The 14,553-nt window shown below is 48.5% G+C and overlaps 1 protein-coding gene across 6 annotated transcripts in view; it reads right to left on the minus strand.

Moving 5' to 3' along the window:
* Positions 1 to 14,553, minus strand: part of LOC144669379 (liprin-alpha-3-like) — a 206,040-nt gene that overhangs the window by 69,368 nt on the left and 122,119 nt on the right. The window lies entirely within an intron of this gene.

Here is a 14,553-nt window from a genome sequence, read left to right on the forward strand (position 1 = left end):
CTGTACTCCTGGAGTTACACTGCCCAGAGACAGTGTTTACTGTACTCCTGGAGTTACACTGCCCAGAGACAGTGTTTACTGTACTCCTGGAGTTACACTGCCCAGACACAGTGTTTACTGTACTCCTGGAGTTACACTGCCCAGACAGTGTTTACTGTACTCCTGGAGTTACTCTGCCCAGACATTGTTTACTGTACTCCTGGAGTTACACTGCCCATACACAGTGTTTACTGTACTCCTGGAGTTACACTGCCCAGAGACAGTGTTTACTGTACTCCTGGAGTTACACTGCCCAGAGACAGTGTTTACTGTACTCCTGGAGTTACACTGCCCAGACACAGTGTTTACTGTACTCCTGGAGTTACACTGCCCAGACAGTGTTTACTGTACTCCTGGAGTAACTCTGCCCAGACATTGTTTACTGTACTCCTGGAGTTACACTGCCCATACACAGTGTTTACTGTACTCCTGGAGTTACACTGCCCATACACAGTGTTTACTGTACTCCTGGAGTGACACTGCCCAGAGACAGTGTTTACTGTACTCCTGGAGTTACACTGCCCAGACACAGTGTTTACTGTACTCCTGGTTTTACACTGCCCGGAGACAGTGTTTACTGTACTCCTGGAGTTACACTGCCCAGAGACAGTGTTTACTGTACTCCTGGAGTTACACTGCCCAGAGACAGTGTTTACTGTACTCCTGGAGTTACACTGCCCAGACAGTGTTTACTGTACTCCTGTAGTTACACTGCCCAGAGACAGTGTTTACTGTACTCCTGGAGTTACACTGCCCAGACACAGTGTATACTGTACTCCTGGAGTTACACTGCCCAGACACAGTGTTTACTGTACTCCTGGAGTTACACTGCCCAGAGACAGTGTTTACTGTACTCCTGGAGTTACACTGCCCAGACACAGTGTTTACTGCACTCCTGGAGTTACACTGCCCAGAGACAGTGTTTACGGTACTCCTGGAGTTACACTGCCCAGACAGTGTTTACTGTACTCCTGGAGTTACATTGCCCAGACAGTGTTTACTGTACTCCTGGAGTTACACTGCCCAGACAGTGTTTACTGTACTCCTGGAGTTACACTGCCCAGACAGTGTTTACTGTACTCCGGGAGTTACACTGCCCAGACAGTGTTTACTGTACTCCTGGAGTTACGCTGCCCAGGAACAGTGTTTACTGTTCTCCTGGAGTTACACTGCCCAGGAACAGTGTTTACTGTACTCCTGGAGTTTCACTGCCCAGAGACAGTGTTTACTGTACTCCTGCAGTTACACTGCCCAGAGACAGTGTTTACTTTACTCCTGGAGTTACACTGCCCAGAGACAGTGTTTACTGTACTCCTGGAGTTACACTGCACAGAGACAGTGTTTACTGTACTCCTGGAGATACACTGCCCAGACAGTGTTTACTGTACTCCTGGAGTAACACTGCCCACTGTTTACTGTACTCCTGGAGTTACACTGCCCAGACAGTGTTTACTGTACTCCTGGAGTTACACTGCCCATACACAGTGTTTACTGTACTCCTGGAGTTACACTGCCCAGAGACAGTGTTTACTGTACTCCTGGAGTTACACTGCCCAGACACAGTGTTTACTGTACTCCTGGAGTTACACTGCCCAGAGACAGTGTTTATTGTACTCCTGGAGTTACACTGCCCAGAGACAGTGTTTACTGTACTCCTGGAGTTACACTGCTCAGAGACAGTGTTTACTGTACTCCTGGAGTTACACTGCCCAGAGACAGTGTTTACTGTACTCCTGGATTTACACTGCCCAGACAGTGTTTAATGTAGTCCTGGAGTTACACTGCCCAGACAGTGTTTACTGCTGGAGTTACACTGCCCAGACAGTGTTTACTGTACTCCTGGAGTTACACTGCCCAGAAACAGTGTTTACTGTACTCCTGGAGTTACACTGCCCAGAAACAGTGTTTACTGTACTCCTGGAGTTACACTGCCCAGTCACAGTGTTTACTGTACTCCTGGAGTTACACTGCCCAGACGCAGTGTTTACTGTACTCCTGGAGTTACACTGCCCAGACACAGTGTTTACTGTACTCCTGGAGTTACACTGCCCAGACAGTGTTTACTGTACTCCTGGAGTTACACTGCGCAGAGACAGTGTTTACTGTACTCCTGGAGTTACACTGCACAGAGACAGTGTTTACTGTACTCCTGGAGTTACACTGCCCAGAGACAGTGTTTACTGTACTCCTGGAGTTACACTGCCCAGACAGTGTTTACTGTACTCCTGGAGTTACACTGCCCAGACAGTGTTTACTGTACTCCTGGAGTTACACTCCCCAGTGTTTACTGTACTCCTGGAGTTACACTGCCCAGAGACAGTGTTTACTGTACTCCTGGAGTTACACTGCCCAGAGACAGTGTTTACTGTACTCCTGGAGTTACACTGCCCAGTGTTTACTGTACTCCTGGAGTTACACTGCCCAGGGACAGTGTTTACTGTACTCCTGGAGTTACACTGCCCAGAGACAGTGTTTACTGTACTCCTGGAGTTACACTGCCAGACACAGTGTTAACAGTACTCCTGGAGTTACACTGCCCAGAGACAGTGTTTACTGTACTCCTGGAGTTACACTGCCCCGAGACAGTGTTTACTGTACTCCTGGAGTTACACTGCCCAGAGACAGTGTTTCCTGTACTCCTGGAGTTACACTGCCCAGAGACAGTGTTTACTGTACACCTGGAGTTACACTGCCCATACACAGTGTTTACTGTACTCCTGGAGTAACACTGCCCAGAGACAGTGTTTACTGTACTCCAGGAGTTACACTGCCCAGAAACAGTGTTTACTGTACTCATGGAGTTACACTGCCCAGTGTTTACTGTACTCCTGGAGTTACACTGCCCAGACACAGTGTTTACTGCACTTCTGGAGTTACACTGCCCAGAGACAGTGTTTACTGTACTCCTGCAGTTACACTGCCCAGACACAGTGTTTACTGTACTCCTGGAGTTACACTGCCCAGAGACAGTGTTTACTGTACTCCTGGAGTTACAGTGCCCAGAGACAGTGTTTACTGTACTCATGGAGTTACACTGCCAAGGGACAGTGTTTACTGTACTCCTGGAGTTACACTGCCCAGAGACAGTGTTTACTGTACTCCTGGAGTTACACTGCCCAGAGACAGTGTTTACTGTACTCCTGGAGTTACACTGCCCAGAGACAGTGTTTACTGTACTCCTGGAGTTACACTGCCCAGACACCGTGTTTACTGTACTCCTGGAGTTACACTGCCCTGAGACGGTGTTTACTGTACTCCTGGAGTTACACTGCCCAGTATTTACTGTACTCCTGGAGTTACACTGCCCAAACAGTGTTTACTGTACTCCTGTAGTTACACTGCCCAGAGACAGTGTTTACTGTACTCCTGGAGTTACACTGCCAAGAGAAAGTGTTTACTGTACTCCTGGAGTTACACTGCCCAGAGACAGTGTTTACTGTACTCCTGGAGTTACACTGCCCAGAGACAGTGTTTACTGTACTCCTGGAATTACACTGCCCAGACACAGTGTTTACTGTACTCCTGGAGTTACGCTGCCCAGAGACAGTGTTTACTGTACTCCTGGAGTTACACTGCCCAGATACAGTGTTTACTGTACTCCTGGAGTTACACTGCCCAGAGACAGTGTTTACTGTACTCCTGGAGTTACACTGCCCAGATAAAGTGTTTACTGTACTCCTGGAGTTACACTGCCCAGATACAGTGTTTACTGTACTCCTGGAGTTACACTGCCCAGAGACAGTGTTTACTGTACTCCTGGAGTTACACTGCCCAGAGACAGTGTTTACTGTATTCCTGGAGTTACACTGCCCAGAGACAGTGTTTACTGTACTCCTGGAGTTACACTGCCCAGAGACAGTGTTTACTGTACTCCTGGAGTTACACTGCCCAGACAGTGTTTACTGTACACCTGGAATTACACTGCCCAGACAGTGTTTACTGTACTCCTGGAGTTACACTTCCCAGCGACACTATTTACTGTACTCCTGGAGTTACACTGCCCAGAGTGTTTACTGTACTCCTGGAGTTACACTGCCCAGGGACAGTGTTTACTGTACTCCTGGAGTTACACTGCCCATAGACAGTGTTTACTGTACTCCTGGAGTTACACTGCCCAGAGACAGTGTTTATTGCACTCCTGAAGTTACACTGCCCAGAGACAGTGTTTACTGTACTCCTGGAGTTACACTGCCCAGAGAGAGTTTTTACTGTACTCCTGGAGTTACACTGCCCAGACAGTGTTTACTGTACTCCTGGAGCTACACTGCCAAGACACAGTGTTTACTGCACTCCTGGAGTTACACTGCCCAGACACAGTGTTTTCTGTACTCCTGGAGTTACACTGCCCAGTGTTTACTGTACTCCTGGGTTTACACTGCCCAGACACAGTGTTTACTGTACTCCTGGAGTTACACTGCCCACTGTTTACTGCACTCCTGGAGTTACACTGCCCAGACACAGTGTTTACTGTACTCCTGGAGTTACACTGCCCAGTGTTTACTGTACTCCAGGAGTTACACTGCCCAGAGACAGTGTTTACTGTACTCCTGGAGTTACACTGCCCAGGGACAGTGTTTACTGTACTCCTGGAGTTACACTGCCCAGGGACAGTGTTTACTGTACTCCTGGAGTTACACTGCCCAGAGACAGTGTTTACTGTACTCCTGGAGTTACACTGCCCAGACACAGAGTTTACTGCACTCCTGGAGTTACACTGCCCAGACAGTGTTTACTGTACTCCTGCAGTTACACTCCCCAGTGTTTACTGTACTGCTGGAGTAACACTGCCCAGAGACAGTGTTTACTGTACTCCTGGAGTTACACTGCCCAGAGGCAGGGTTTACTGTACTCCTGGAGTTACACTGCCCAGACACAGTGTTTACTGTACTCCTGGTTTTACACTGCCCAGAGACAGTGTTTACTGTACTCCTGGAGTTACACTGCCCAGACAGTGTTTACTGCACTCCTGGAGTTACACTGCCCAGAGACAGTGTTTACTGTACTCCTGGAGTTACTCTGCCCAGACATTTTCTACTGTACTCCTGGAGTTACACTGCCCATTCACAGTGTTTACTGTACTACTGGAGTTACACTGCCCATACACAGTGTTTACTGTACTCCTGGAGTTACACTGCCCAGAGACAGTGTTTACTGTACTCCTGGAGTTACACTGCCCAGAGACAGTGTTTACTGTACTCCTGGTTTTACACTGCCCAGAGACAGTGTTTACTGTACTCCTGGAGTTACACTGCCCAGAGACAGTGTTTACTGTACTCCTGGAGTTACACTGCCCAGAGACAGTGTTTACTGTACTCCTGGAGTTACACTGCCCAGACATAGTGTTTACTGTACTCCTGGAGTTACACTGCCCAGACACAGTGTTTACTGTACTCCTGGAGTTACACTGCCCAGACACAGTGTTTACTGCACTCCTGGAGTTACACTGCCCAGAGACAGTGTTTACTGTACTCCTGGAGTTACACTGCCCAGACAGTGTTTACTGTACTCCTGGAGTTACACTGCCCAGACAGTGTTTACTGTACTCCTGGAGTTACACTGCCCAGACAGTGTTTACTGTACTCCTGGAGTTACACTGCCCAGACAGTGTTTACTGTACTCCTGGAGTTACACTGCCCAGGAACAGTGTTTATTGTACACCTGGAGTTACACTGCCCAGGAACAGTGTTTACTGTACTCCTGGAGTTACACTGCCCAGAGACAGTGTTTACTGTACTCCTGGAGTTACACTGCCCAGAGACAGTGTTTACTGTACTCCTGGAGTTACACTGCCCAGAGACAGTGTTTACTGTACTCCTGGAGTTACACTGCACAGACACAGTGTTTACTGTACTCCTGGAGATACACTGCCCAGACAGTGTTTACTGTACTCCTGGAGTTACACTGCCTACTGTTTACTGTACTCCTGGAGTTACACTGCCTACTGTTTACTGTACTCCTGGAGTTACACTGCCCAGACAGTGTTTACTGTACTCCTGGAGTTACACTGCCCAGAGACAGCGTTTACTGTACTCCTGGAGTTACACTGCCCAGACACAGTGTTTACTGTACTCCTGGAGTTACACTGCCCAGACAGTATTTACTGTACTCCTGGAGTTACACTGCCCAGACAGTGTTTACTGTACTCCTGGAGTTACACTGCCCAGACAGTGTTTAATGTACTCCTGGAGTTACACTGCCCAGCAACAGTGTTTACTGTACTCCTGGAGTTACACTGCCCAGAGACAGTGTTTACTGTACTCCTGGAGTTACACTGCCCAGACAGTGTTTACTGTACTCCTGGAGTGACACTGCCCAGACAGTGTTTACTGTACTCCTGGAGTTACACTGCCCAGAGACAGTGTTTACTGTACTCCTGGAGTTACACTGCCCAGGGACAGTGTTTACTGTACTCCTGGAGTTACACTGCCCAGACAGTGTTTACTGTACTCCTGGAGATACACTGCCCAGACAGTGTTTACTGTACTCCTGGAGTTACACTGCCCAGCGACAGTGTTTACTGTACTCCTGGAGTTACACTGCCAAGGGACAGTGTTTACTGTACTCTTGGAGTTTCACTGCCCAGAGACAGTGTTTACTGTACTCCTGGAGTTACACTGCCCAGAGACAGTGTTTACTGTACTTCTGGAGTTACACTGCCCAGACACAGTGTTTACTGAACTCCTGCAGTTACACTGCCCAGGAACAGTGTTTACTGTACTCCTGGAGTTACACTGCCCAGAGACAGTGTTTACTGTACTCCTGGAGTTACACTGCCCAGACACAGTGTTTACTGTACTCCTGGAGTTACACTGTCCAGAGACAGTGTTTACTGTACTCCTGGAGTTACACTGCCCAGACAGTGTTTTCCTGCACTCCTGGAGTTACACTGCCCAGAGACAGTGTTTACTGTACTCCTGGAGTTACACTGCCCATACAGTGTTTACTGCACTCCTGGAGTTACACTGCCCAGAGACAGTGTTTACTGTACTCCTGGAGTAACACTGCCCAGAGACAGTTTTTACTGTACTCCTGGAGTTACACTGCCCAGAGTCAGTGTTTACTGTACTCCTGGAGTTATACTGCCCAGACAGTGTTTACTGTACTCCTGGCGCTACACTGCCAAGACACAGTGTTTACTGCACTCCTGGAATTTCACTGCCCAGACACAGTGTTTTCTGTACTCCTGGAGTTACACTGCCCAGTGTTTACTGTACTCCTGGGTTTACACTGCCCAGACACAGTGTTTACTGTACTCCTGGAGTTACACTGCCCAGTGTTTACTGCACTCCTGGAGTTACACTGCCCAGAACAGTGTTTACTGTACTCCTGGAGTTACACTGCCCGGTGTTTACTGTACTCCAGGAGTTACACTGCCCAGGGACAGTGTTTACTGTACTCCTGGAGTTACACTGCCCAGGGACAGTGTTTACTGTACTCCTGGAGTTACACTGCCCAGGGACAGTGTTTACTGTACTCCTGGAGTTACACTGCCCAGAGACAGTGTTTACTGTACTCCTGGAGTTACACTTCCCAGACAGTGTTTACTGTACTCCTGGAGTTACACTGCCCAGACAGTGTTTACTGTACTCCTGCAGTTACACTCCCCAGTGTTAACTGTACTCCTGGAGTTACACTGCCCAGAGACAGTGTTTACTGTACTCCTGGAGTTACACTGCCCAGAGACAGTGTTTACTGTACTCCTGGAGTTACACTGCCCAGACACAGTGTTTACTGTACTCCTGGAGTTACACTGCCCAGACAGTGTTTACTGTACTCCTGGAGTTACTCTGCCCAGACATTGTTTACTGTACTCCTGGAGTTACACTGCCCATACACAGTGTTTACTGTACTCCTGGAGTTACACTGCCCAGAGACAGTGTTTACTGTACTCCTGGAGTTACACTGCCCAGAGACAGTGTTTACTGTACTCCTGGAGTTACACTGCCCAGACACAGTGTTTACTGTACTCCTGGAGTTACACTGCCCAGACAGTGTTTACTGTACTCCTGGAGTTACTCTGCCCAGACATTGTTTACTGTACTCCTGGAGTTACACTGCCCATACACAGTGTTTACTGTACTCCTGGAGTTACACTGCCCATACACAGTGTTTACTGTACTCCTGGAGTGACACTGCCCAGAGACAGTGTTTACTGTACTCCTGGAGTTACACTGCCCAGAGACAGTGTTTACTGTACTCCTGGTTTTACACTGCCCGGAGACAGTGTTTACTGTACTCCTGGAGTTACACTGCCCAGAGACAGTGTTTACTGTACTCCTGGAGTTACACTGCCCAGAGACAGTGTTTACTGTACTCCTGGAGTTACACTGCCCAGACAGTGTTTACTGTACTCCTGTAGTTACACTGCCCAGAGACAGTGTTTACTGTACTCCTGGAGTTACACTGCCCAGACACAGTGTTTACTGTACTCCTGGAGTTACACTGCCCAGACACAGTGTTTACTGTACTCCTGGAGTTACACTGCCCAGAGACAGTGTTTACTGTACTCCTGGAGTTACACTGCCCAGACACAGTGTTTACTGCACTCCTGGAGTTACACTGCCCAGAGACAGTGTTTACGGTACTCCTGGAGTTACACTGCCCAGACAGCGTTTACTGTACTCCTGGAGTTACACTGCCCAGACAGTGTATACTGTACTCCTGGAGTTACACTGCCCAGACACAGTGTTTACTGTACTCCTGGAGTTACACTGCCCAGACAGTGTTTACTGTACTCCTGGAGTTACACTGCCCAGGAACAGTGTTTACTGTACTCCTGGAGTTACACTGCCCAGGGACAGTGTTTACTGTACTCCTGGAGTTTCACTGCCCAGAGACAGTGTTTACTGTACTCCTGCAGTTACACTGCCCAGAGACAGTGTTTACTTTACTCCTGGAGTTACACTGCCCAGAGACAGTGTTTACTGTACTCCTGGAGTTACACTGCACAGAGACAGTGTTTACTGTACTCCTGGAGATACACTGCCCAGACAGTGTTTACTGTACTCCTGGAGTAACACTGCCCACTGTTTACTGTACTCCTGGAGTTACACTGCCCAGACAGTGTTTACTGTACTCCTGGAGTTACACTGCCCATACACAGTGTTTACTGTACTCCTGGAGTTACACTGCCCAGAGACAGTGTTTACTGTACTCCTGGAGTTACACTGCCCAGAGACAGTGTTTACTGTACTCCTGGAGTTACACTGCCCAGAGACAGTGTTTATTGTACTCCTGGAGTTACACTGCCCAGGAACAGTGTTTACTGTACTCCTGGAGTTACACTGCTCAGAGACAGTGTTTACTGTACTCCTGGAGTTACACTGCCCAGAGACAGTGTTTACTGTACTCCTGGAGTTACACTGCCCAGAGACAGTGTTTACTGTACTCCTGGAGTTACACTGCCCAGAGACAGTGTTTACTGTACTCCTGGATTTACACTGCCCAGACAGTGTTTAATGTAGTCCTGGAGTTACACTGCCCAGACAGTGTTTACTCCTGGAGTTACACTGCCCAGACAGTGTTTACTGTACTCCTGGAGTTACACTGCCCAGAAACAGTGTTTACTGTACTCCTGGAGTTACACTGCCCAGAAACAGTGTTTACTGTACTCCTGGAGTTACACTGCCCAGTCACAGTGTTTACTGTACTCCTGGAGTTACACTGCCCAGACGCAGTGTTTACTGTACTCCTGGAGTTACACTGCCCAGACACAGTGTTTACTGTACTCCTGGAGTTACACTGCCCAGACAGTGTTTACTGTACTCCTGGAGTTACACTGCGCAGAGACAGTGTTTACTGTACTCCTGGAGTTACACTGCACAGAGACAGTGTTTACTGTACTCCTGGAGTTACACTGCCCAGAGACAGTGTTTACTGTACTCCTGGAGTTACACTGCCCAGACAGTGTTTACTGTACTCCTGGAGTTACACTGCCCAGACAGTGTTTACTGTACTCCTGGAGTTACACTCCCCAGTGTTTACTGTACTCCTGGAGTTACACTGCCCAGAGACAGTGTTTACTGTACTCCTGGAGTTACACTGCCCAGAGACAGTGTTTACTGTACTCCTGGAGTTACACTGCCCAGTGTTTACTGTACTCCTGGAGTTACACTGCCCAGGGACAGTGTTTACTGTACTCCTGGAGTTACACTGCCCAGAGACAGTGTTTACTGTACTCCTGGAGTTACACTGCCAGACACAGTGTTTACTGTACTCCTGGAGTTAAACTGCCCAGAGACAGTGTTTACTGTACTCCTGGAGTTACACTGCCGCGAGACAGTGTTTACTGTACTCCTGGAGTTACACTGCCCAGAGACAGTGTTTCCTGTACTCCTGGAGTTACACTGCCCAGAGACAGTGTTTACTGTACACCTGGAGTTACACTGCCCATACACAGTGTTTACTGTACTCCTGGAGTAACACTGCCCAGAGACAGTGTTTACTGTACTCCTGGAGTTACACTGCCCAGAAACAGTGTTTACTGTACTCCTGGAGTTACACTGCCCAGTGTTTACTGTACTCCTGGAGTTACACTGCCCAGACACAGTGTTTACTGCACTTCTGGAGTTACACTGCCCAGAGACAGTGTTTACTGTACTCCTGCAGTTACACTGCCCAGACACAGTGTTTACTGTACTCCTGGAGTTACACTGCCCAGAGACAGTGTTTACTGTACTCCTGGAGTTACAGTGCCCAGAGACAGTGTTTACTGTACTCATGGAGTTACACTGCCCAGGGACAGTGTTTACTGTACTCCTGGAGTTACACTGCCCAGAGACAGTGTTTACTGTACTCCTGGAGTTACACTGCCCATTCACAGTGTTTACTGTACTCCTGGAGTTACACTGCCCAGACACCGTGTTTACTGTACTCCTGGAGTTACACTGCCCAGACACAGTGTTTACTGTACTCCTGGAGTTACACTGCCCAGTATTTACTGTACTCCTGGAGTTACACTGCCCAAACAGTGTTTACTGTACTCCTGTAGTTACACTGCCCAGAGACAGTGTTTACTGTACTCCTGGAGTTACACTGCCAAGAGACAGTGTTTACTGTACTCCTGGAGTTACACTGCCCAGAGACAGTGTTTACTGTACTCCTGGAGTTACACTGCCCAGAGACAGTGTTTACTGTACTCCTGGAATTACACTGCCCAGACACAGTGTTTACTGTACTCCTGGAGTTACGCTGCCCAGAGACAGTGTTTACTGTACTCCTGGAGTTACACTGCCCAGATACAGTGTTTACTGTACTCCTGGAGTTACACTGCCCAGAGACAGTGTTTACTGTACTCCTGGAGTTACACTGCCCAGATACAGTGTTTACTGTACTCCTGGAGTTACACTGCCCAGATACAGTGTTTACTGTACTCCTGGAGTTACACTGCCCAGAGACAGTGTTTACTGTACTCCTGGAGTTACACTGCCCAGAGACAGTGTTTACTGTACTCCTGGAGTTACACTGCCCAGAGACAGTGTTTACTGTACTCCTGGAGTTACACTGCCCAGAGACAGTGTTTACTGTACTCCTGGAGTTACACTGCCCAGACAGTGTTTACTGTACTCCTGGAATTACACTGCCCAGACAGTGTTTACTGTACTCCTCGAGTTACACTTCCCAGCGACAGTATTTACTGTACTCCTGGAGTTACACTGCCCAGTCTTTACTGTACTCCTGGAGTTACACTGCCCAGACACAGTGTTTACTGTACTCCTGGAGTTACACTGCCCAGACACAGTGTTTACTGTACTCCTGGAGTTACACTGCCCAGACATTGTTTACTGTACTCCTGGAGTTACACTGCCCAGACAGTGTTTACTGTACTCCTGGAGTTACACTGCCCAGACACAGTGTTTACTGTACTCCTGGAGTTACACTGCCCAGACAGTGTTTACTGTACTCCTGGAGTTACACTGCCCAGACAGTGTTTACTGTACTCCTGGAGTTACACTGCCCAGACGCAGTGTTTACTGTACTCCTGGAGTTACACTGCCCAGAGTGTTTACTGTACTCCTGGAGTTACACTGCCCAGGGACAGTGTTTACTGTACTCCTGGAGTTACACTGCCCATAGACAGTGTTTACTGTACTCCTGGAGTTACACTGCCCAGACACAGTGTTTACTGTACTCCTGGAGTTACACTGCGCAGAGACAGTGTTTACTGTACTCCTGGAGTTACACTGCCCAGAGACAGTGTTTACTGCACTCCTGGAGTTACACTGCCCAGAGACCGTGTTTACTGTACTCCTGGAGTTACACTGCCCAGAGACAGTTTTTACTGTACTCCTGGAGTTACACTGCCCAGAGACAGTGTTTACTGTACTCCTGGAGTTACACTGCCCAGACAGTTTTTACTGTACTCCTGGAGTTACACTGCCCAGACACAGTGTTTACTGCACTCCTGGAGTTACACTGCCCAGACACAGTGTTTACTGTACTCCTGGAGTTACACTGCCCAGTGTTTACTGTACTCCTGGGGTTACACTGCCCAGACACAGTGTTTACTGTACTCCTGGAGTTACACTGCCCAGTGTTTACTGCACTCCTGGAGTTACACTGCCCAGACACAGTGTTTACTGTACTCCTGGAGTTACACTGCCCAGTGTTTACTGTACTCCTGGAGTTACACTGCCCAGAGACAGTGTTTACTGTACTCCTGGAGTTACACTGCCCAGGGACAGTGTTTACTGTACTCCTGGAGTTACACTGCCCAGGGACAGTGTTTACTGTACTCCTGGAGTTACACTGCCCAGACAGTGTTTACTGTACTCCTGGAGTTACACTGCCCAGACAGTGTTTACTGCACTCCTGGAGTTTCACTGCCCAGAGACAGTGTTTACTGTACTCCTGGAGTTACACTGCCCAGACAGTGTTTACTGCACTCCTGGAGTTACACTGCCCAGACACAGTGTTTACTGTACTCCTGGAGTTCCACTGCCCAGAGACAGTGTTTACTGTACTCCTGGAGTTACACTGCCCAGAGACAGTGTTTACTGTACTCCTGGAGTTACACTGCCCAGAGACAGTGTGTACTGTACTCCTGGAGTTACACTGCCCAGAGACAGTGTTTACTGTACTCCTGGAGTGACACTGCCCAGACACAGTGTGTACTGTACACATGGAGTTACACTGCCCAGACACAGTGTTTACTGTACACATGGAGTTACACTGCCCAGACACAGTGTTTACTGTACTCCTGGAGTTACACTGCCCAGACACAGTGTTTACTGTACTCCTGGAGTTACACTGCCCAGAGACAGTGTTTACTGTACTCCTGGAGTTACACTGCCCAGACACAGTGTTTACTGTACTCCTGGAGTTACACTGCCCAGAGACAGTGTTTACTGTACTCCTGGAGTTACACTGCCCAGAGACAGTGTTTACTGTACTCCTGTAGTTACACTGCCCATACACAGTGTTTACTGTACTCCTGGAGTTACACTGCCCAGACACAGTGTTTACTGTACTCCTGGAGTTACACTGCGCAGAGACAGTGTTTACTGTACTCCTGGAGTTACACTGCCCAGAGACAGTGTTTACTGCACTCCTGGAGTTACACTGCCCAGAGACCGTGTTTACTGTACTCCTGGAGTTACACTGCCCAGAGACAGTTTTTACTGTACTCCTGGAGTTACACTGCCCAGAGACAGTGTTTACTGTACTCCTGGAGTTACACTGCCCAGACAGTTTTTACTGTACTCCTGGAGTTACACTGCCCAGACACAGTGTTTACTGCACTCCTGGAGTTACACTGCCCAGACACAGTGTTTACTGTACTCCTGGAGTTACACTGCCCAGTGTTTACTGTACTCCTGGGGTTACACTGCCCAGACACAGTGTTTACTGTACTCCTGGAGTTACACTGCCCAGAGTGTTTACTGTACTCCTGGAGTTACACTGCCCAGGGACAGTGTTTACTGTACTCCTGGAGTTACACTGCCCATAGACAGTGTTTACTGTACTCCTGGAGTTACACTGCCCAGACACAGTGTTTACTGTACTCCTGGAGTTACACTGCCCAGAGACAGTGTTTACTGTACTCCTGGAGTTACACTGCCCAGAGACCGTGTTTACTGTACTCCTGGAGTTACACTGCCCAGAGACAGTTTTTACTGTACTCCTGGAGTTACACTGCCCAGAGACAGTGTTTACTGTACTCCTGGAGTTACACTGCCCAGACAGTTTTTACTGTACTCCTGGAGTTACACTGCCCAGACACAGTGTTTACTGCACTCCTGGAGTTACACTGCCCAGACACAGTGTTTACTGTACTCCTGGAGTTACACTGCCCAGTGTTTACTGTACTCCTGGGGTTACACTGCCCAGACACAGTGTTTACTGTACTCCTGGAGTTACACTGCCCAGTGTTTACTGCACTCCTGGAGTTACACTGCCCAGACACAGTGTTTACTGTACTCCTGGAGTTACACTGCCCAGTGTTTACTGTACTCCTGGAGTTACACTGCCCAGAGACAGTGTTTACTGTACTCCTGGAGTTACACTGCCCAGGGA

The sequence above is a fragment of the Cetorhinus maximus genome, chromosome 29 (assembly GCF_964194155.1).
Source record: "Cetorhinus maximus chromosome 29, sCetMax3.hap1.1, whole genome shotgun sequence".
NCBI lineage: Eukaryota > Metazoa > Chordata > Chondrichthyes > Lamniformes > Cetorhinidae > Cetorhinus > Cetorhinus maximus.